Source organism: Salmo salar, chromosome ssa11 (assembly GCF_905237065.1).
Source record: "Salmo salar chromosome ssa11, Ssal_v3.1, whole genome shotgun sequence".
Taxonomy (NCBI): Eukaryota; Metazoa; Chordata; class Actinopteri; order Salmoniformes; family Salmonidae; genus Salmo; species Salmo salar.
Window position 1 is genome coordinate 59743984 of NC_059452.1, and position 25462 is coordinate 59769445.

The 25462-nt window shown below is 43.0% G+C and overlaps 1 pseudogene; it reads left to right on the forward strand.

Annotated features, from left to right (window-relative positions):
- The window catches only part of LOC106562878 (mitoguardin 2-like), a 29298-nt pseudogene extending 3836 nt beyond the window's left edge, over window positions 1-25462 (forward strand).

Sequence of the window (25462 nt, forward strand, 5' to 3'; positions counted from 1 at the left end):
GATAATAAAATAAAATTGTGGACTGAAATGAAATGTTGGCCTCTGTTCACTTTAATACATGTACATAAAAAAGCTCAATATTGCAATTCAATACATCTAACAATGACAGAGGATTTTGTGAAACTGGCATCTCACATATCAAAAACACTGATGATAAAATAAAATTGTGGCCTCTAATATGACATTTTGGCATCTGTCCCTCCTTTATTAAAAGTAAATAAAAAAGCCAATATTGCAATATAAGAGTCGCAGGAAACAGTATGGGACAATAAACAAACTTGAATCATCACAACTGTAAGACACCTGTATATCAAATGCTTGTGACAGAAAAGCTCTTTAACATCAACTACATAAGGTCCCTCTGTTGTACACTTAACTCTATATGCATTAAAATGCTCATCAATAATTTTTTTTAAGGCAAAAGTAACCAACAGTAACCACTCATCTTTAACAACATGGTGGATTTTCTGAAAAACTGACATCGACACAAACAACTAAACGATACCTATTTCCATGGTGTTTGGCCCATTTAACATTTAAAACCATAGTGTCAATTGGTACCTGAAGAGTCTCAGCCATCTTACAGCCCCAGTCCACCACATTTAAAGATAACATTTTACCTGGACCGATTTTGACTCTGTTGGTGTCAAATGTCTGCCAACTGTATGCTATTTGACCTGTTTTTTTTTTTTTTGCCAATGTTTTAGTTACATTTTTGAAGCTTTTTAATTGTTTTTTAAAGAAATTATGCTTTGCTTCATAGGGCATGCACCAGCTGTGCAAAACTGGTCCAATTTTAAGCATACATGTGGGGTAATGCACCATAAGATGATGCTTCGGTAGCAGCCTCTTTTCTGGAAACAATTGCTTGAATAACCTGTGGTGTTCTGCGATTAAGTGTTTAAAAAAAAAAATGATATCATTGGAGAAAATACAATGTTTACTATCTGTAGGCAACAGCAACAGTAAATACCAGTGTAGATCATTTGGACAAATTAAGTCTCCAAAGATAAGTGGTAGGTTGCGAAGTAAACACCAGGACTGGATAGCATTTAACCCCAAGTCGAGTCCTCTCCTAACTTCACTGCAGGAGGTTTGTTTTGCTCCATGTAACTATAGTTAAAGCTCTTTATTCTACTGTCTATTTCATTTGATGTGTACTTGTCTATCAAGTGCAGTATTAGCAGTTTCATTTCATATTGTGCCACTTCCTCCAAGATATCATGAATAATATCGACAGAGAAGTTTTCACATGTATTGAAGTACTGCAAGGAGTTCATAATGCAAGAACGTTTAACACCCATCACAGAGGGAAGATTGGGATTTGTCTCCTTTTTTGGCAGTGTTCTGCATGAAGTGCTCGACTTCACATAACTATCTTGGGTGAATCTTCATCAAATTCAGTCTGAAAGTCCTGTCTCAGCAAGGCAAAAGCGGCAACAATACCTGGCACTGAATGATTCAACAAAACCAAATAGACAGTGAAGACCAAGGTTGTCACCTGTAACTTGGACAATAGTTCCATACACTGGTTGATCATACAAGGGGACCATACTTCCATCCCTCTCAAGTACTTGAGAGAATAGCCATATGTTTTAACATCTTGGGCATGAAATAAACAACCAAATGAATGTTAAGCAGAAATGAGTTGAACTTTGGAGAAAAATTCCATAAGGTGAAATAGATTGCTCCTAATTTATGTATTCCCCGTTTTGATCCAAGAGGATTTGCAGTTTCAAAATCATAGAAAAGCTATCTGAATTTCATGCTTCGGTTTTGAAAATAGAGCATGGCTCATGAACAGATCTCCATCACAAGTCATAAAGTTCTCTTGAACTGGAATCAGTCCACATCATCTCCATTATATTAGGGTGTTTGTAAATATTTTATTTTTTTCATAATTGGGATGTATCAGTAACAACAATTTGATCATAGCCTCCAGTAGTCCGAATGCGTTGTGTATCAAATATTGTTCCAAGAACGTATTCAACTGGTCTACCCTTCCCCACTTTTCTGTAGAATACTGCCTTCTCTTACTTTCAGAATTTAATACACTAAAACGATTTATTTTTTCAAAACACTGATCAATTTTACACTCAATGTCACTTTTAATAGGCTCCTGTATAGACAGACACTTCTTCACTGATTCTTTAGCTTGAATATGAATATCATCAACTATCTCTTCCATGGAAATGACCAAAGAGTTAATGGTTGTTTCACCTACACCTGCCACTTTAAGTTCAGCTATGGTTGCAGCGCGGCTGTCTACAAGACTCTTATTGTCAAGGACTGAGTCAGAAGGGGAACTTGTTGATGGCAAGTCATCAAAATGACTTACTGCTACATATTCAGCTGTAGAGGGGCCTCACCATGAACAGAACAAAGTTCATGTGCTTTATAAAGATGCTTTCTGAACCCAGAAAAAGTGCCATAAACTTGTGAACAACCAGCCTGACTGCAGCATTTAAGACGAAGTGTCTTTCCTGGGCAAAGTCCGTGGACCAACTTCAAGTGTTTTGTCAAGGGATTAGCACTTCCCTAGGGGCTTTTGCAAGCAAAACAACATTTTAGATGAATGATATGAAAAAGTTGTGTGAAATGAAAAAGGTTATTTCCTATGCTGCGTTTTAACCCTTTGCGACTTCAAAACTTTTAGTAACTCAATGCAGCATCCGAGCCCTCAACTCTGCAACCCTAGGATTAACCTTAGTGGTATCAACATCAATTTCATGAGTTGTGGTTTGCAAGAAGTTGTACACATTTACCAGATCCTGGTTGTACGAGATACCAAAGACAAAATAAGCTTTGAAAAGCTCATCAAAACAGGCAAGAGACTTACATGGTATTGCATGTTTGTCAATCACAATGAAGTACTTGTGAATCACACTCCTCTGGGTCCCCACAGCAAGCAGATAGGGTTGAAGGCTTTCCATGATGCTCTCCAGATGCTGGTCCCAGTCTGTGACAAGATCATTAGCGTGCTATTAAAATTAATCCCGGTTCGCAAACAGTTTGTGAAAATGTAAATTACAGCTACACATGATCTTACCATGATTTGTCCATATTATTAAAAGTAGTTATTAGGATTAGGAATGGGGACAGAACAGTCAGTTGTAACCTCACCTTGATAAACTTCACAATGTGGTCACTGGCGTGTCTGGCTGAGATTTTTCCTGGTCTCTTGCGGCCATGAGGTGACGATGGCAGAAGGTGGACAAGGACATGTCGCTGTCCCACCCTGAAACTACACATTTTCATTGAAAGTCACATCATTCCATTTTGCTTTCAAAAACAATGCTCCCTTCCATTAGTATAATACTTATTCCAGCATACCATTTTCCAATTCTGTTGTGGATTCAGCATTTTGAACCAGGTCTTGCAGGTCGCCTGTCTGTGTGAGGCCACGGCTTTGGTCAATGACTTTCTGCTTGTAGAGGGTAGGCCACATCTCCATGAACTTTGCAGAGGTTGCATCACCAAACCTCAGACTAAAATCTTGCTCAATCTGCAGACAAGATGGAATAAGTAAAGACAGAACAGTAAACATTATGGTGTGGCACTATCATCATGTAATATATCACAGTCCTAATTAGACTGTTGTAGAACAGAAAACAATTGTCCTGACAGTTTCAAGGCAAGGCAGTCGAAGATCCACCTACCATTCCTGCTATGTCTTGGAATCTTGAAAACGCTGTGAATATTTCAAAGGACTTCAGGAACCATCTTTTGGCGATAGACGAATGTCTGTTTCATCTTCTCCTTTACAATTGCTTCATCAGCGCAATGGCCTCACAACACAGGCTTTGGACGGTTTTCCTCTCTGAAGGAGTCTATCAGCTTTTGGACCACCTGTAACATGGTGAAACTTTTACAGATGAATGGGTTTGTCTGCTCTATACAAGTATACAAGATTGTGTCATAAGACATAAAAAACAAGGTTTGGAAACTCTGCAAGGATGGCCATGCATGCAGTTATGTCACGAGATGAAAAGTAGGATTTATTTGACTCAGTAACAAAATTTATACTAAGAAATACTAAAAGAGTAAGAGACTAAGAAACACTTGCTTATACAGATGTTCACATACAATTATTCTCTGGTCATGTGTCATGAATGAGACTACCGTAATTTCTGGACTATAAACCGCAACTTTTTTCCCATGCTTTGAACCTCGCGGCTTAAACAATGACGTGGCTAATATATGGATTTTTCCCGCTTTCCCCAAAAAAACACATTCTGTGACGTGCTCAGTTTTTTGGCGGCATGAAGCTTTCATTAGACCAATGAAATTGCTGAACGGGTTAAGGTCAAACAACTTTTTTGTTTACTGTTTAGAACCTGTTAGGGCTAGGGGGCAGTATTGACACGGCTGGATAAAAAACATACCCGATTTAATCTGGTTACCACTCCTACCCAGTAACTAGAATATGCATATACTTATTACATATGGATAGAAAACACCCTAAATTTTCTAAAACTGTTTGAATGGTGTCTGTGAGTATAACAGAACTCAAATGGCAGGTCAAAACCTGAGAGATTCCTTTACAGGAAGTGGCCTGTCTGACCATTTCTTGAACTTCTTTGCCATCTCTATCATTTACTAAGGATCTCTGCTCTAACGTGACACTTCCCACGTCGTCCATAGGCGCTCAGAGCCCGGGAAAAAACAGAATGTCGTCATTCCAGCCCCAGGCTGAAACACATTATCGCCTTCCTCAAGTGGCCGATCAAGGGACACTGGCCTTATGCGCGTGACCCCGACCGCCCCCGCCTTTGGGATTTTTTCCTCTGTTTGCCGAAAAGGAGATTCCCTGTCGGAATATTATCGCTTTTCTACGAGAAAAGTGTTGTAAAAATTGATTTTAAACAGCGGTTGACATGCTTCGAAGTACGGTAATGGAATATTTAGAATTTTATTGTCACGAATTGCGCCATGCGCACTTCTTTACTATTTCGGTTAGTGTCTGGAACGCACGAACAAAACGCCGCTATTCGGATATAACGATGGATTATTTTGGACCAAACCAACATTTGTTATTGAAGTAGCAGTCCTGGGTGTGCATTCTGACGAAGACAACAAAAGGTAATCAAACTTTTATAATAGTAAATATGATTATGGTGAGTGCTAAACTTGCCGGGTGTCTAAATAGCGAGCCCGTGATGCCTGGGCTATGTACTTAGAATATTGCAAAATGTGCTTTCACCAAAAAGCTATTTTAAAATCGGACATATCGAGTGCATAGAGGAGGTCTGTATCTATAATTCTTAAAATAATTGTTATGCTTTTTGTGAACGTTTATCGTGAGTAATTTAGTAAAATGTTAGCGAATTCCCCGGAAGTTTGCGGGGGGTATGCTAGCTCTGAACGTCACATGCTAATGTAAAAAGCTGGTTTTTGATATAAATATGAACTTGATTGAACAAAACATGCATGTATTGTATAACATAATGTCCTAGGGTTGTCATCTGATGAAGATCATCAAAGGTGAGTGCTGCATTTAGCTGTCTTCTGGGTTTTGGTGACATTATATGCTGGCTTGAAAAATGGGTGTCTGATTATTTCTGGCTTGGTACTCTGCTGACATAATCTAATGTTTTGCTTTCGTTGTAAAGCCTTTTTGAAATCGGACAGTGTGGTTAGATTAACGAGAGTCTTGTCTTTAAATGGCTGTAAAATAGTAATATGTTTGAGAAATTGAAGTAATAGGATTTTTAAGGTTTTGAAAATCGCGCCACAGGCTGGCAGTGGCTGTTACGTAGGTGGGACGCAAGCGTCCCACCTAGCCCATAGAGGTTAAATCGAGCGCGCTCAAACTTCCCATCATTCTGATTACGGTAGTAATTTTGTCACCCTGATTCCTGGGGGCACAACAAAGTATTTGCAGCCACTCGACATCAGTGTAAATCCTGCATTTAAGGTGGCGCTCCATGTTCAGTGGGAGGCTTGGATGACAAGTGGGGAGAAATCCTTCACTAAAACGGGCCGCATGCGAAGAGCAACTTATGGTCAAGTCTGCCAGTGGGTCCTGACAACGTGGAGTATTGTCAAAAAATCCACTATCATCAACGGGTTTCGAAAGGCTGGACTGCTGCGTGTTGACGAGGGCTCAGCGGGAGATTTGCCTCCGGATAAAAGTGACGAGAGCAACAATGAAAACGATTCAATATCAGATAAAGCAATTCTGAGGCTATTCAACTCCGAGTGGTTTCAGTGGTTCAGTGGTTTCAGTGCACAGGAGGAGGAAGATAGTGACCAATGACATTCTTGGTAGGCTACTGTTTACTGCTAATTTAAAAATGTTTGTTACAAGCTGTGTTTCGATAAAGCCTATTTATTTTTGTTACAAGCCGTGTTTCGTTAAAGCCTATTTATTTTTGTTACAAGCCGTGTTTCGTTAAAGCCTATTTATTTTTGTTACAAGCCGTGTTCGTTAAAGCCTGTGTAAAGTTCATTTGTTTCAATGTACCGGTGGGCACCTGCGGCTTATAGACATGTGAGTGGGGTTATATCCTACCTGTTTGTCCCTGTCCGGGGGTTTCATCGGATAGGGCCACAGTGTCTCCTGACCCCTCCTGTCTCAGCCTCCAGTATTTATGCTGCAGTAGTTTATGTGTCGGGGGGCTAGGGTCAGTCTGTCACATCTGGAGTATTTCTCTTGTCTTTTCCGGTGTCCTGTGTGAATTTAAATATGCTCTCTCTAATTCTCTCTTTCTCTTTCTTTCTTTCTCTCTCTCGGAGGACCTAAGCCGTAGGACCATGCCTCAGTACTACCTGGCTTGATGACACCTTGCTGTCCCCAGTTCACCTGGCCGTGCTGCTGCTCCAGTTCCAACTGTTCTGCCTGCAGCTATGGAACCCTGACCTGTTCACCGGACGTGCTACCGGTCCCAGACCTGTTGTCCCAGACCTGCTGGAACCCTGACCTATTCACCGGACGTGCTACCTGTCCCAGACCTGCTGTTTTTAACTCTCTAGAGACAGCAGGAGCGGTAGAGATACTCTCAAAGATCGGCTATGAAAAAGCCAACTGACACTTACTCTTGTGTTACTGACTTGTTGCACCCTCAACAACTACTATGATTATTATTATTTGACAATGCTGGTCATTTATGAACATTTGAACATCTAGGCCATGTGCGGTTATAATCTCCACCCGGCACGGCCAGAAGAGGACTGGCCACCCCTCATAGCCTGGTTCCTCTCTAGGTTTCTTCCTAGGTTTTGGCCTTTCTAGGGAGTTTTTCCTAGCCACCGTGCTTCTACACCTGCATTGCTTGCTGTTTGGGGTTTTAGGCTGGGTTTCTGTACAGCACTTTGTGATATCAGCTGATGTAAGAAGGGCTATATAAATACATTTGATTTGATTTGATGTGCGGCTTATTTATGTTCAAAATAATATATTTTTTTTTATTCAGTGGGTGCGGCTTATATTCAGGTGCGCTTAATAGTCCGGAAATTACGGTAACTACATTCAAAATCACTTACACGTCAGTGACTGACACATGGTCTTCTGTCATCCCTCTGATGCTTCCCTTTGAACAAATTTCAGTCTCCATGCTAGATATCCACTCCCATCTTCTGCATTGTAATAATGCTCCTAAAGTAAAGTATAATTCAGTTTGAGTGAGTAGGTTATTTTTATCCTTAAAACTACAGATGCACCCATAGATGAAGATTTGCTAATTCAACAGGTCTGACCCTCACAGTGCAGATCTTAACTGGGCTTTTATACCACCAGAGCTGAGCTTAGGAGAGATGGCAGAGATGGTGGGCATACAGACATGTTAACAGATCTACAGTTTAAATAAAAATGTCACCCAACAGTAAAACAACAATTTAAATATTGACATTCTGGAAAAATTGTAAGGTGTAAGAGTCCCAGAGAGTTAAAAAGGTTAGACTTCGTTTTTAAAGTACTTACATAACCAAACTTGCTCCTAGGATCAGCCTGGTATGGGAACAAGGCAATGATGCCCTTTGCGTAGTCCTCTTTAACACACCTTGAAGGACTTGTCCTAGACACACACACTTTACTGTTTGAGATCCAAACAAAAGTATTGATGTGTAAATCACAACTTCTGCTAAAAATTGTGTTAGGTGGTAAGGTATGTAATGAGTATATGACATATATCCATGTTCACTTGTCATTTGTGCAACCAATATCTGGACCATAATCGCATCTTCTGCTTTCTGTTAGGCTTTTTGTCCGAGCATACTCATTCATGATCCTCTCTCCTCCAGGTTTGTTCTTCAGAATGTCTTCAATCATCTAAGTTGGAGTAATTTAAAAAACACACTAACACTTTTAAAACAGCAATGAAATAGCAAGTATAATAAAACACCTTGATCACCCTTTCATTGATGTCATTTATCACTCAATCTTCAAGTTTGGCATTTGTTTAAACTGGAAATTTGCAGTACTTACATGAGATAGACGATTATCCTCAGTAGTCTTTCTTGTAGCAGGGTAAAATATCAAAATGAGAAAAGAAATCAGCAGATATATCTGCTTGTCTCACATATTCAGAACATGTGTTAGGCTAGCCAGGACTGTATGGATGAATGTGAAGCTCTAAGCTAATAAGCAACTCACCATCAGGATTAGGGTCTTGGGGTAAACAAATCCAGCACACCAAGGTCTTGATTCTTTAGAAGAAACTCAAACACCTCATCAACTTCAGTCTTCGATTCATCATAGACTTTTAAGTCCAAGGTTGGAATGTCAAATTTATTGGCAACTGAAGACAAAATAAGATTGCACAACCTTGATTAAATATGTTGTGTATTTTTCGAGAAATACCAGAACAGAAGACAGAAATCAAGGGGTCATCTTTACGTGAACATTGTAATACAGCCTGTCTACTACTGCCACATAGTGAATTATTATAACAGCAGTCTGAGTATTACAGCATTACACCACAGATAGCTATCAACACAGATTGTAGCAGCATACAAATGTTAGTATCACTTATTCTTTAAAACCATTAAAGACCTGCAAAGACAATGAGCACAGCTACAGATAAGCATAATTAGACAACTCCCAGAACATAAACCAATCTTTGACTGATCTGTGATCTGGGGAGGTGCAAGTTTGCTTTGTATTCATTATCAGCAAAGAAATCTGCAATCAATTTGACAGTAAATATAACGTAAGTATATTTAAAGTGTGTCAGTATAAGTATACTGCTCAAAAAAATAAAGGGAACACTTAAACAACACAATGTAACTCCAAGTCAATCACACTTCTGTGAAATCAAACTGTCCACTTAGGAAGCAACACTGATTGACAATAAATTTCACATGCTGTTGTGCAAATGGAATAGACAACAGGTGGAAATTATAGGCAATAAGCAAGACACCCCCAATAAAGGAGTGGTTCAGCAGGTGGTGACCACAGACCACTTCTCAGTTCCTATGCTTCCTGGCTGATGTTTTGGTCACTTTTGAATGCTGGCGGTGCTTTCACTCTAGTGGTAGCATGAGACGGAGTCTACAACCCACACAAGTGACTCAGGTAGTGCAGCTCATCCAGGATGGCACATCAATGCGAGCTGTGGCAAGAAGGTTTGCGGTGTCTGTCAGCATAGTGTCCAGAGCATGGAGGTGCTACCAGGAGACAGGCCAGTACATCAGGAGACGTGGAGGAGGCCGAAGGAGGGCAACAACCCAGCAGCAGGACCGCTACCTCCGCCTTTGTGCAAGGAGGAGCAGGAGGAGCACTGCCAGAGCCCTGCAAAATGACCTCCAGCAGGCCACAAATGTGCATGTGTCTTCTAAAACGGTCAGAAACAGACTCCATGAGGGTGGTATGAAGGCCCGACGTCCACAGGTGGGGGTTGTGCTTACAGCCCAACACCGTGCAGGACATTTGGCATTTGCCAGAGAACACCAAGATTGGCAAATTCGCCACTGGCGCCCTGTGCTCTTCACAGATGAAAGCAGGTTCACACTGAGCACGTGACAGACGTGACAGAGACTGGAGACGCCATGGAGAACGTTCTGCTGCCTGCAACATCCTCCAGCATGACCGGTTTGGCGGTGGGTCAGTCATGGTGTGGGGTGGCATTTCTTTGGGGGGCCGCACAGCCCTCCATGTGCTCGCCAGAGGTAGCCTGACTGCCATTAGGTACCGAGATGAGATCCTCAGACCCCTTGTGAGACCATATGCTGGTGCGGTTGGCCCTGGGTTCCTCCTAATGCAAGACAATGCTAGACCTCATGTGGCTGGAGTGTGTCAGCAGTTCCTGCAAGAGGAAGGCATTGATGCTATGGACTGGCCCGCCCGTTCCCCAGACCTGAATCCAATTGAGCACATCTGGGACATCATGTCTCGCTCCATCCACCAACGCCACGTTGCACCACAGACTGGCCAGGAGTTGGCGGATGCTTTAGTCTAGGTCTAGGAGGAGATCCCTCAGGAGACCATCCGCCACCTCATCAGGAGCATGCCCAGGCATTGTAGAGAGGTCATACAGGCACATGGAGGCCACACACACTACTAAGCCTCATTTTGACTCGTTTTAAGGACATTACATCAAAGTTGGATCAGCCTGTAGTGTGGTTTTCCACTTTAATTTTGAGTGTGACTCCAAATCCAGACCTCCATGGGTTGATAAATTGGATTTCCATTGATTATTTTTGTGTGATTTTGTTGTCAGCACATTCAACTATGTAAAGAAAAAAGTATTTAATAAGATTATTTATTTCATTCAGATCTAGGGTGTGTTGTTTAAGTGTTCCCTTTATTTTTTTGAGCAGTGTATGTTGTTCCATAGGATATTGTGTGAAATTTTAAACTTTTCACTCACCACAATCCATAAAGGACTTTAAGGTTAGTTGCGTACAGCCTGCATCCTTGATGACAAGAAAAAGTTCATTTAAATCGCATTAACACAAATGCACAAATTACAAGAGAGCAGTGCTCTGTTTAGAGTAAAACACATGTTGCATCGACCTGCCTGCCGCTAAATACTGTCTACTAACAGCTCTCTTTTCAGAGTAAAACGCACGTGTCTGACCAACCAAACAGCAGCTAAAAAAATTGTATAGCTCTGAAGTTCGGAGTAAAACGCAGGTGTTGCACCGACCAAACTGCAGCTAAAAACCAAAACCGTCAACGGTAACAGCTCTAAAGTTCAGAGTAAAACACATGCACGTGTTGCACCGACCAAACTGTGCTAAAACTGTCCATCAGCTCTATTCAGAGTAAAATGCACATGTAGCGCCGCTAAATTTCTGCTAACAGTTCGCTTTTCAGAGTAAAGTCCGCTAGCTACTGATAATTGCTAATAACGCTCTGTTGAAAATGTAAAACAGGGGATGCACCGATCCAGCGGGTGAACATACTGTCCATAAACCACTAGAGTTTTAAGTTCCTCGGCGTATACATCACGGACAAACTGAAATGGACCACCCACACAGACAGTGTGGTGAAGAAGGCGCAACAGCAACTCTTCAACTGCAGGAGGCTGAAGAAATTCTGCTTGTCACCAAAAACACTCACAAACCTTTACAGATGCACAATCAAGCACATCCTGTCGGGCTGTATCACCGCCTGGTACGGCAACTGCACCGTCTTCAACCGCAAGGCTCTCCAGAGGGTAGTGAGGTCTGCACAACGCATCACCGGGGGCAAACTACCTGCCCTCCAGGACACCTACACCACCCGATGTCACAGGAAGGCCAAAAAGATCATCAAGGACAACAACCACCCGAGCCACTGCCTGTTCACCCCGCTATCATCCAGAAGGCGAGGTCAGTACAGGTGCATCAAAGCTGGGACCGAGAGACTGAAAAACAGCTTCTATCTCAAGGCCATCAGACTGTTAAACAGCCATCACTAACATTGAGTGGCTGCTGCCAACATACTGACTCAACTCCACCCACTTTAATAATGGTAAAATTGACGTAATCAATTTATCACTAGCCACTTTATATTATATAATGTTTACTTACCCTACATTACTCATCTCTTGTGTAAATATTTTACGCTATACCATCTACTGCATCTTGCCATCTTGATGTAATGTATCACTAGCCACTTTAAACAATGCCACTTTATATAATGTTTTCATACCCTGCATTGCTCATCTCATATGTATATACTGTACTCTATACCATCTACTGTATCTTGCCTATGCCGTTCGGCCATCAGTCATTTATATATTTTTATGTACATATTCGTATTCATTCCTTTACACTTGTGTGTATAAGGTAGTTGTTGTGAAATTGTTAGGTTATATTACTTGTTAAATATTACTGCATGGTCGGAACTAGAAGCACAAGCATTTCGCTACACTCGCATTAACCTGTTTGGGATAAGGGGCAGTATTTTCACGGCCGGATAAAAAACGTACCCGATTTAATCTGGTTATTACTCCTGCCCAGAAACTAGAATATGCATATATAGATTTGGATAGAAAACACCCTAAAGTTTCTAAAACTGTTTGAATGGTGTCTGTGAGTATAACAGAACTCATATGGCAGGCCAAAACCTGAGAAGATTCTATATGGGAAGTGCCCTGTCTGACCATTTCTTGGCCTTCTGTAGCCTCTTTATCGAAAATACAGGATCTCTGCTGTAACGTAACATTTTCTAAGGCTTTCATTGGCTCTCAGAAGGCGCCAGAACGTGGAATGATAACTCTGCAGTCTTTGGGCGAAAAACAGTAGGGGTTTTGGAGAGTGGTACTTCTGAGAACAATGGCACTGGTGCGCGCGTGCATGTAATGACTCCATTTTCTTCTTTCAGTGTTTGAACAGATACAACGTCTCCCGGTTGGAATATTATCGCTATTTTACGAGAAAAATCGCATAAAAATTGATTTTAAACAGCGTTTGACATGCTTCGAAGTACGGTAATGGAATATTTAGAATTTTTTTGTCACGAAACGCGCCGGCGCGTCACCCTTCGGATAGTATATTGAACGCACAAACAAAACGGAGCTATTTGGATATAACTATGGATTATTTGGAACCAAAACAACATTGGTTGTTGAAGTAGAAGTCCTGGGAGTGCATTCTGACGAAGAACAGCAAACGTAATACAATTTTTCTTATAGTAAATCTGAGTTTGGTGAGTGCCAAACTTGGTGGGTGTCAAAATAGCTAGCCATGATGGCCGGGCTATCTACTCAGAATATTGCAAAATGTGCTTTTGCCGAAAAGCTATTTTAAAATCTGACACCGCGATTGCGTAAAGGAGTTCTGTATCTATAATTCTTAATATAATTGTTTATGACATTTTGTGGTTTTAAATTTGCCGCTCTGATTTGTCACTGGCTGTTGAATAGTGCGGGACGATTTCGTACCATCTACTCTAGAGAGGTTAAGAGAGGTGAGTTTTGCTTCAATGTGATTGCTGGTGATTTTAATCAGGTTGTGAAACTGGCTCATGATTTGTTGATGTTTGTTAGATAGCTGGCTGATTTAACCTCAAGGAGTAAAAGCGATTAAGTCAAGTGATTGGCTCATTGACAGGCTGGTGTTTGATTAGGGCTATGTGTGTATACATTATGTGAAAGCAGTTTCAGTATGATCATGATGAGAATACCAGTTGCAAGTGATCCAAATGACTTGTTGATAGAAGTGTTAGCTAACAGCCTTGTTTCCATCCCAGGTGGACCAATTCCTGGGAGACAAATGCTGAGCCCCAGCACGCGGAGCAATGACACCATGAGCACCATCTCCTCTCTGGCCCCCAGCAAACACTCAAGATCCTCCCGCAGCATAGCTTCTGTACGTTTGACTCCTTACTTTCTTTCGATCACTCTTTCTTGTCCCTGATTTCTCTCCTCTTTCTCAGTGTATCCTTTACCTCACTTAGGCTAGTCTTTTTACACCTTCAGAGTCCAGGTTATATTTAAGCAATAAGGCCCGAGGAAGTGTGGTAGATGGCCAATAGGGTCCTTATGGCCTAAACTCAGCCAAGGTGAGCGCGTGAGGTATTTGTTTTAGAATGCATTGTTTGATTATAATGACCCAACCGAAGCCGAGCGGATGGGTTGTCCGCTTTGACTCCTCGCTCAATTAGAACGTGTCTCTATTTTTGCGTTATATCACTGGCGCCGTAGTCACACAAAACAATAACATTTTTGTTATTATTAACTTTTCTTTTCAAGCTCATTTTGAATTGGAAGAGCTAAGGGTTGAGGCTTTACTATACATGCTAAATTATACCAATTCATCCACTTATGGAAACAACATCGCTATCAGCAAAGATGATTGGAGATCTGGACTATCCTGATAGCATACAGTCACTGCTCTGCCTGTCCCATAATTTCCACCCGATTGCTCTGCCCAACCGCTTCTGGTGAGTTTTTTTTGTTGCTTTAGCCTTGGTATATTGGCCATACACCACAAACCCCTGCGGTGCGTTATTGTTATTATAAACTGGTTACCAACATAATTACAACAGTAAACAAGTAATCTTTTGTCATACCCGTGGTATATTGTCTGATATACCATGGCTTTCAGCCAATCAGCATCCAGGATCCAAACTGTCCTGTTTATAATATACATTAATGGCCATCAGTTTAGATCAGGGGTGGGCAAACTTTTTTTGCTCAAGGACCAAGTCGTGATTTCGAAATTCAACGGTGGGCTGCACAATTTTTTTTATGAACGATTTGTTTCTTAAAATCAACTGCCCAGAGAAAGGGCAGTTATTTGAAAATATCTAGGTCCATTGTAGAAATTATATACTGTCTACCTAGTTTTAGACCTTAAAGTGTGGACTGAGTGTGTATTATTAAAAAATATATATATAACCCATTGTTTATTTTTTTTCCTCAATCTTCCCATGTAACGATTGAATGGGCTCCAGCCCGTGGGCCGTAGTTTGCCCACCCCTGGTTTAGGTTGTCAATGGCAGTTTTTTTGTGTCACAGATACGAGTCCCATCTTGTCCGAATCAGTCAGCCAATCCCTCAACTCCCTTGGGAGGCAGAGCCTGTGGAGGAGGAGCCAGGAGTCATGGATGAAGAAAATGCAGAGAACCTCTACATCATTAGTAATTGCCCTCATGAACCCCCTCATATCAATCAAATGTATTTATAAAGCCCTTTTTACATCAGCCGATGTCACAAAGTGCTTTACAGAAACCCAGCCTAAAACCCCAAACAGCAAGCAATGCAGATGTAGAAGCACAGTGGCTAGGAAAAACTCCCTAGAATGACCAGAACCTAGGAAAAAACCTAGAGAGGAACCAGTCCTCTTGTCACGACTTCCACCGAAGTCGGTTCCTCTCCTTGTTCGGGCGGCGTTCAGCGGTCGATGTCACCAGCTTTCTAGCCATCGCCGGTCCACTTTTGATTTTCCATTTGTTTTGTCTTTGTTTTCTACACACCTGGTTTCTTTTCCCCAATTACATGTTCATTATTTAACCCTCTGCTTCCCCCATGTTTGTGTGCGTGTTTGTATATAATGTTCAGGTCGTTACTTGTTGGCTGGTATTGTTTGCCGGGTTCGTTATTACGCCCGTTATTTACGAGTGACCGGTAATTTCACGCACCTTTAGTATTATTTTTATACTGGTGCTGTTTGTGGAATAAATTACATTTGCTCTCCTGTGCCTGATTCCATGCACCAGTTACCCACAGCCTGACACCTCTTCTGGCTGTGCCGGGCGGAGATTATAACAGTACATGGCCAAGATGTTCATAGATGACCAGCAGGGTCAGATAATAATAATCACAGTTGATGTAGAGGGTGCAACAGGTCAGCACCTCAGGAGTAAATGTCAGTTGGCTTTTCATAGCCGATCATAGTTAGTTAGAAACAGCAGGTGCGGTAGAGAGAGAGTCCAAAACAGGAGGTCCGGGACAAGGTAGCACATCCAGTGAACAGGTCAGGGTTCCATAGCCGCACGCAGAACAGTTGAAACTGAAGCAGCAGCAGGTGGACTGGGAACAGCAAGGAGTCATCAGGCCAGGTAGTCCTGAGGCATGGTCCTAGGGCTCAGGTCCTCAGAGAAAGTTACATTTACTTAAATTCACACAGGACACCGGATAAGACATGAGAAATACTCCAGATATAAAAGACTGACCCTAGCCCCCCAGCATAAATACTGGAGGCTGAGACAGGAGGGGTCGGGAGACACTGGCCCTGTCCGACGATACCCCCGGACAGGGCCAAACAGGCAGGATATAACCCACTTTGCCAAGGCACAGCCCCCACACCACTAGAGGGATATCTTCAACCACCAACCTACTACCCTGAGACAAGGTAGAGTATAGCCCACGAAGACCACGGCACGACACCGAGGGGGGCGCCAACCCGGACAGGAAGATCACGTCAGTGACTCAACCCACTCAAGTGACGCACCCCTCTTAGGGACGGCATGGAAGAGCACCAGTAAGCCAGTGACTCAGCCCCCGTAATAGGGTTAGAGCCACAGAATCCCAGTGGAGAGAGGGGAACCGGCCAGGCAGAGACAGCAAGGGCGATTCGTCGCCACAGTGCCTTTCCGTTCACCTTCACACCCCTAGGCCAGGCTACACTCAAGCATAGGACCTACTGAAGAGATGAGTCTTCAATAAAGACTTAAAGGTTGAAACCGAGTCTGCTTCTCTCACATGGATAGGCAGACCATTCCATAAAAATTGAGCTTTATAGGAGAAAGCCCTGCCTCCAGCTGTTTGCTTAGAAATTCTAGGGACAGTAAGGAGGCCTGCGTCTTGTGACCGTAGCGTACGTGTAGGTAGGCTTAAAGATTCAGATAAAGGATGGGCAACTCCCATAAAGGAGGGCCACTGTGATTTGAATTAATCAGTGATTGTAGTGATTTTTGTTTGTTTTCATGGTTTCAGTCCGAGTCGCGTAAAAAGGTCTTTGCCGAGAAGCTGGAGACCCTTCTGCACTGGGCCTACTACCTACAGGAGGACTTTGGCACCACCATTCCCCCAGATAGCCTGTTGACAGACTTTGGTAATTAGCATGCTACACACACCTGTTGATTTTCTTTGTGGACGGTAGCTTTAGCATTAGCTATTAGAATGCTGCTAACATTCATCTATTTATTTTCTGCATCGACAGTAGCTTTAGCATTTAGCGATAATGGGTAATTTAGATGGTGTAGTCCTTGTGTTTTGGCACAGACTGTTTACTTTGTTGTCCTGCCAGAGAGTGAGGGAACGCTCATTCTGCCAAACTTGGACAGTAGAATGTGCGAAGACAACACCACTACGAACACTTAAGGCGATTCCTTCTTCTCAGCGGCAGAGGTTGGTTTCTCTTTCTTTCTCCATCTCTCTCATTCACTCAGCATCTCTCACGCACGTATTCTCTCACTCAAACTCACACACACTTCCTTACACTTACGTTCTCCTATACATTCACAGTCCATCATGACTATCATGTATCCTATGTATCCTCATGACTATCATGTATCTTGTGATATTAACATGTATGCAAAGGAATGTGCCTCTCCATCTCTTCTCCTCTGTGCAGCTGTATGACCAGCTATCTCTGGATGAGGTGTACCAGCCTCTGAGGCCCGCTGCTCTCTACAACGAGGCTGTGTCACTAGTCCAGGACGGCAGCGTGCTGTGTTGCGAGCTCCGGTAAGTGCTAGCTAAGTACTAGAGCTGAGTTCAAATATTATTTTTTGAGTGCTTAATTAAAGTGATAGATTTGGAGAGGGTTTGTACTTCTGGGTCTATTCTATAGCTTCCATTGCTCCGAAGGCAAGATCAATCGAGTGCAAATACTATTTGAGTACTGTTACTCACAACTAGGGCTGTTCCGGTGACCGTATTACCGCCACACCGGCGGTCACAAGTCATGAAGGCAGTACTCTGTCCTTCTAATCACTCTGACATCAATGCAAATGTAATCGAAAATCTAATCAAACACTTCATGAGTAAAATGTTTCTATAGGCTATGCAATTGCGTGAGAAAAGAGTGATGGCCTCTACTAAAAAGAGGAGGATCCCATCAGCTTTCCATAGACTAGGCCTACTATATTTATTTCTCAATTTTCCAAATATTAAGCACATTGTTTATTTTTACAATAGGAGTATAGCCTTCCTGGCTGGCATGAAAAGGAACCACCGGAAAAGTGTCCTCCATTCGCTATTTGATTAAGTGTGTAGATGACTAGTATTTTTCCCTGCTGCCCCTGTTTCGAGACAGGTACATTTACATTACATTTTAGTCATTTAGCAGACACTCTTATCCAGAGCGACTTACAGTAGTGAATGCATACATTTCATACATTTAAAAAAATAAAAAATTCTGTGCTGGCCCCCCGTGGGAATCGAACCCACAACCCTGGCGTTGCAAACACCATGCTCTACCAACTGAGCTACAGGGAAGGTACATGCTAATGGTCCATTGTAAATAAAAACAAATTTCACACATACAGTACCAGTCAAAAGTATGGACACACCTACTCATTCAAGGGTTTTTCTTTATTTTACTGTTTTCTACATTGTAGAATGATAGTGAAGACATCATAACTATGAAATAGCACACATGGAATCAGGTAGTAACCAAAAAAGTGTTAAATATATCAAAATATTTAATTTGAGATTCTTCAAAGTAGCCACCCTTTGCACACTCTTGGCATCCTCTCAACCAGCTTCACCTGGAATGCTTTTCCAACAGTCTTGAAAGAGTTCCCACATATGCTGAGCATTTGTTGGCTGCTTTTCCTTCATTCTGCATTCCAACTCATCCCAAACCATCTCAATTGGGTTGAGGTCGGGTGATTGTGGAGGCCAGGTCATCTGATGCAGCACTCAATCACTCCTTGGTCAAGTAGCCCTTACACAGCCTGGAGGTGTGTTGGGTCATTGTCCTGTTGAAAAACAAGTGATAGAGACCTGGCCGTGTGGTGCCAGACAACAACCCTTTCCCTCAACGTGATCAAGACAAAGGAGATAATTGTGGACTACAGGAAAAGGAGGACCGAGCACGCCCCATTCTCATCGACAAGGCTGTAGTGGAGCAGGTTGAAAGCTTCAAGTTCCTTGGTGTCCACATCACCAACAAACTAACATTGTCCAAGCACACCATGAAAGTCGTGAAGAGGGTACGACAAAACCTTTTCCCTCTCTGGCGACTGAAAAGATTTTGGCATGGGTCCTCAGATCCTCAAAAGGTTCTACAGCTGCACCATTGAGCATCCTGACTGGTTGCATCACTGCCTGGTATGGCAACTGCTCAGCCTCCGACCACTAGGCACTACAGAGGGTAGTGTGTATGGCCCAGTACATCACTGGAGCCAAGCTTCCTGCCATCCAGGACCTTAATACCAGGTGGTGTCAGAGGAAGGCCCTAAAAGACTCCAGCCACCCTAGTCATAGACTGTTCTCTCTGCTACCGCATGGCAAGGAGTACCGGAGCGCCAAGTCTAGGTCCAGGAGGCTTCTAAACAGCTTCTACCGAAGCCATAAGACTCCTGAACACCCCCCCTCCCCATCTTTTACACTGTTGCTACTCTGTTATTATATATGCATAGTCACTTTAATAACTCATGTACATATTACATATTACCTACATGTACATATTACCTCGACTAACTGGTGCTCCCACACATTGACTCTGTAACGGTACCCCCATATATAGCCTCGCTATTGTTATTTTACTGCTGCTCTTTAATTATTTGTTACTTTCCTTTTTTTAAGGTATTTTTTATTTTTTTACTGTATTGTTGGTTAAGGGCTTGTAAGTAAGCATTTCACTGTAAGGTCTACACCGAATGTATTCGGCGCATGTGACATACAATTTTATTTTGTTTTTGCTCGTTAGCAGGTATCAGGAGAATAGAATTATTGTCAGATTTGCCAAATGGAGGGTGAAGGAGAGCTTTGCGTCTTTGTGTGTGGAGTAAATTTGGTCTATAGTTTTTTTCCCTCTGGTTTCACGTGGTAGAAATGAGTTCAAACGGATTTCAGTTTGCCTGCATTAAAGTCCCCGGCCATTAGGAGCGCCGCATCTCGATGAGCATTTTCTTGTTTGCTTTATGGCCTTATACAGCTGGTTGAATGCGGTCTTAGTGCCAGCATCGGTTTGTGGTGGTAAATGGACAGCTACGAATAATATAGATGAGAACTCTCTTGGTAGAGAGAGTTGTAGACCACTCTCTCGTGTGGTCTATAGCATTTCATAAGGTACTCTACCTCAGGCGAGCAATACCTTGAGACTTCTTTAATATTAGACATTGCGCACCAGCTGTTATTGACAAATAGACACAACCTGCCCCTCGTTTTACCAGACGTAGCTTCTCTGTTCTGCCGATGCATGGAAAATCCTGCCAGCTCTATATTATCAGTCGTCGTTCAGCCACGACTCGGTGAAATATAAGATAATACAGTTTTTAATGTCGCGTTGGTAGGATTGTCTTGCTTCTATATCATCCATTTTGTTTTCCAATGATTGCACGTTGGCCAATAGAACGAATGGTAGTGGAGGTTTACTCACTCGCCTATGAATTCTCAAAGGCAGCCCGACCTCCACCCCCTTTTTCTCCGTCTTTTCTTCACGTAAATGATGGGGATTTGGAACCGTTCCTGAGAAAGCAGTATATCCTTCGTGAGACTCATTAAATATTTTTTTTTTCCTACAGTTCGACGTGAGTAATTACTGTTCTGATGTACAGAAGTTATTTTCGGTCATAAGAGATGGTAACAGCAACATTATGTACAAAATAAATAAAAAAATAAGTTACAAACAACGCAAAAAAAACTAACAAAATAGCACAGTTGGTTAGGAGCCGTAAAACGGCAGCCATCCCCTCCGGCGCCATTCTAGTATAATATAAGGACAATTCGGAGTAGGCTATTCTTTTCTTCTGAAATAGACTACATGTTCTTCATATCATGCTTCTTTAGACCTGTATAAAATAATTTATGGATTTATTGTGAAGGTCTAGGCTATATTACATGGATTTATTAGACTTTTTAAAATGGCTTGTAGGCTATGTGTGGAAGCCAGGAGATGCTACATGTATTTATATTAATTAACAGTCAATTACCGTGAGACCGACAGTTATTTGCTTGCCAATCACCAGCTGATGAAATTTCGTGACCGGCACAGCCCTACCAACAACCATATATTTCCGACATAAAACAAACTGATATCTATTCCCGTTTCATTTTCTCATCTTTCCCCCTTCTCCGTCCCTCAGAACTAAGCTGCTAGAATGCTATGGTGATCAGGACTTCCTAGCCAAGTTCCATTGTGTGAGACAAGCTTTCCAGGTCTGAAATGCTTACTGAAGATGATTTATTGGTATTTATAAACTGGGTGGTTCGAGCCCTGACTGCTGATTGGCTGAAAGCCGTGGTATATCAGACCGTATACAACGGGTATGACCCAAAAATATGTTTTACTGTGCTAATTACGTTGGTAACCAGTTTATAATAGCATTAAGGCCCCTCTGGGGTTTGTGGTTGCGTCGTGCCAAAGAACAGCCCTTAGCCGTGGTATATTCTCCATATACCACACCCCCTCTTGCCTTATTGCTTAAATAGACGATTTGATGTGACCAAGATGGGTCTTTGCTGAAGTCCGCAGTGCTAGGTTGTTGTTTTCGACAGGCTCTGTTGCTGGACGAAACTCACCGGACGTTCTTCATGGAGACCGGCAAGCAGATGATCACAGGACTCATGACCAAGGCAAACAAGGTGACAATACTCACCTATATCCGTACCGATACATGCACTACGTGACCAGAAGTATGTGGACAACTATGACAAGTATGTTGAACATCTCATTCCAAAATCATGGGCATTAATATGAAGTTGGTCCCCCCTTTTCTGCTAAAATAGCCTCCACTCTTCTAGGAAGGCTTTCCACTAGATGTTGGAACATTGCTGTGGGGACTTGCTTCCATTCAGCCACAAGCATTAGTGAGGTCGGGCACAGATGTTGAGCATTTAGGCCTGGTTCGCAGTCGGCCTTCCAATTCATTCCAAAGGTGTTTGATGGGGTTGAGGTCAGGGCTCTGTGCAGGCCAGTCAAGTTCTTCTACACCGACCTCGACAAACGATTTCTGTATGGACCTTGCTTTGTGCAAGGGGGCATTGTCATACTGAAATAAAAGGGCCTTCCCCCAAACTTGCCACAAAGTTGGAAGCACAGAATGGCTGAAATAGCCGAAGCCACTAATTTGAAGGGGTGTCCACATACGTTTGTGTGTGTGTGTGTGTGTGTGTGTATATATACTGCTCAAAAAAATAAAGGGAACACTTAAACAACACATCCTAGATCTGAATGAAAGAAATAATCTTATTAAATACTTTTTTCTTTACATAGTTGAATGTGCTGACATCAAAATCACACAAAAATAGTCAATGGAAATCCAATTTATCAACCCATGGAGGTCTGGATTTGGAGTCACACTCAAAATTAAAGTGGAAAACCACACTACAGGCTGATCCAACTTTGATGTAATGTCCTTAAAACAAGTCAAAATGAGGCTCAGTAGTGTGTGTGGCCTCCACGTGCCCGTATGACCTCCCTACAATGCCTGGGCATGCTCCTGATGAGGTGGCGGATGGTCTCCTGAGGGATCTCCTCCCAGACCTGGACTAAAGCATCCGCCAACTCCTGGACAGTCTGTGGTGCAACGTGGCGTTGGTGGATGGAGCGAGACATGATGTCCCAGATGTGCTCAATTGGATTCAGGTCTGGGGAACGGGCGGGCCAGTCCATAGCATCAATGCCTTCCTCTTGCAGGAACTGCTGACACACTCCAGCCACATGAGGTCTAGCATTGTCTTGCATTAGGAGGAACCCAGGGCCAACCGCACCAGCATATGGTCTCACAAGGGGTCTGAGGATCTCATCTCGGTACCTAATGGCAGTCAGGCTACCTCTGGCGAGCACATGGAGGGCTGTGCGGCCCCCCAAAGAAATGTCACCCCACACCATGACTGACCCACCGCCAAACCGGTCTTGCTGGAGGATGTTGCAGGCAGCAGAAGGTTCTCCACGGCGTCTCCAGACTCTGTCACGTCTGTCACGTGCTCAGTGTGAACCTGCTTTCATCTGTGAACAGCACAGGGTGCCAGTGGCAAATTTGCCAATCTTGGTGTTCTCTGGCAAATGCCAAATGTCCTGCACGGTGTTCGGCTGTAAGCACAACCCCCACCTGTGGACGTCGGGCCCTCATACCACCCTCATGGAGTCTGTTTCTGACCGTTTGAGCAGACACATGCACATTTGTGGCCTGCTGGAGGTCATTTTGCAGGGCTCTGGCAGTGCTTCTCCTGCTCCTCCTTGCACAAAGGCGGAGGTAGCGGTCCTGCTGCTGGGTTGTTGCCCTGCTACGGCCTCCTCCACGTCTCCTGATGTACTGGCCTGTCTCCTGGTAGCGCCTCCATGCTCTGGACACTACGCTGACAGACACAGCAAACCTTCTTGCCACAGCTCGCATTGATGTGCCATCCTGGATGAGCTGCACTACCTGAGCCACTTGTGTGGGTTGTAGACTCCGTCTCATGCTACCACTAGAGTGAAAGCACCGCCAGCATTCAAAAGTGACCAAAACATCAGCCAGGAAGCATAGGAACTGAGAAGTGGTCTGTGGTCCCCACCTGCAGAACCACTCCTTTATTGGGGGTGTCTTGCTAATTGCCTAGAATTTCCACCTGTTGTCTACTCCATTTGTACAACAGCATGTGAAATTTATTGTCAATCAGTGTTGCTTCCTAAGTGGACAGTTTGATTTCACAGAAGTGTGATTGACTTGGAGTTGCATTGTGTTGTTTAAGTGTTTCCTTTATTTTTTTGAGCAGTGTATATATCCTTACCCCAAAAACCCTGTATCTTCACTATCTCTCTGAACATGTTTCACAGTGTCTCGAGTTGTAACTTCATTGTTTTGTTCCTCTTTGTTCCCTGTAGAGTCCCAAAGCCTTCCAGGGAGCGTATGAGGACATGCTTCTCTATACCCAGAGAGAGGAGACTTGGAGCTGGAGGGATGAGGGGTGAGGCATTTTCCCCCAAAAAAGTTATTCTCAAACATAAATGAAAGTGTGTAGAGATTCTAGTATTTCTTTCATAAGACAGTTATAGCTAGAATCAGTGTCTATAAATCGCTCTGAGTAGATTGACTAGTGCGTGACAACTCATGAACTCTCACACTTTACATGTGGTGTAGAGCTGGGCCATATTCATTGCACACCAAACAACTAAAACAGGGAGGGAGTACCTGAACGTATTTTCTACCAATAAGAAATGTTTGTTTTGCTATTGTGTGCACTAATGAATATATGACCCAGGTGTATTTGAAGCTCCTGACCTCGTATGACCTCTGCCAGGTGGTGGTAATGAACTTCTTTGACATTGCGCTGGACTTCATCCTAATGGATGCCTTCGAGGACCTGGAGAGCCCACCCTCGTCCGTGGTGGCCGTGCTGAGGAACCGATGGCTCTCCGACAGCTTTAAGGAGACAGTGAGACCACACACAGAATCTCACACACACACACACACACACACACACTGAAAAACACACACACACACACACACACACTCCTATAGTCATCATGCTATATTGATCCTATCAGGCTTAATAACAACTGTAATTCAAACATAACATAATTACACAGGCTGACATGCTGGACAACAGGGTCTACTGCATTCACTTCAACTATACCATTGGTGAAAATATCCTGAAATGTAATAAACCATGTGTGTGTGTTTCTCAGGCCCTGGCTACTGCGTGCTGGTCCGTTCTGAAGGCCAAGAGGCGTCTGCTGATGGTTCCAGATGGCTTCATCTCCCCTTCTGAGCCCTGTCCTGGCCTTTGGCTTCCAGGGTCCCAGACAGCACCTCAGTGAGGTGTGCACCATCTTCAAGGTGGGAGTTTTAATCTGGACTTTTCCCCCTGACCTTTTGTCCCTGATTTATCTACTACCAGTATTTACAGGTCACACATCACTTTGTTTTTTCATTTTCTGCTAATTTGCTGTTTTACTCATGATTTTGCAAGGAATTTCTTGCTTGTGCTTTGTATGTCCCGGTGTTACCTTGATTCTTGCATAGAGCTCACTTTAAATCACAAGTTGAATCAAAGTGATCTCTATGGCGCTTTAATCTCTGGGAAGTATTGTAATTCCTGTAGACAGTGTACCCAGATTTTCAGGAGTAAAATGCATGTGGAAAACAAGCTTGATTTTTCTTAGAAATAAATTACATCTCATGATGACATTGCTCACCAATGTACTGAACTCATGGAAAGACTGTATCGACTGCATATCTCACTCTCTCTCTGCTACTCCACAGCAACAAATAATGCAGTACCTGAAGGACATGTTTGACCATGACAAGGTGCGCTTCACCTCAGCCCAGTCTCTGGCCGAGGACCTCCTGAGCCTGTCCCACCGCCGCAGTGACATCTTGCTTGGCTACCTGGGCATCGTCAGCCTGCTGGAGCCCTACCCCAAGGAGATGCAGCCGGCCCCGGCCTGTCCAACCACCCCTAAGACATGGGTAGTGTTCAGTAGGGGGTAA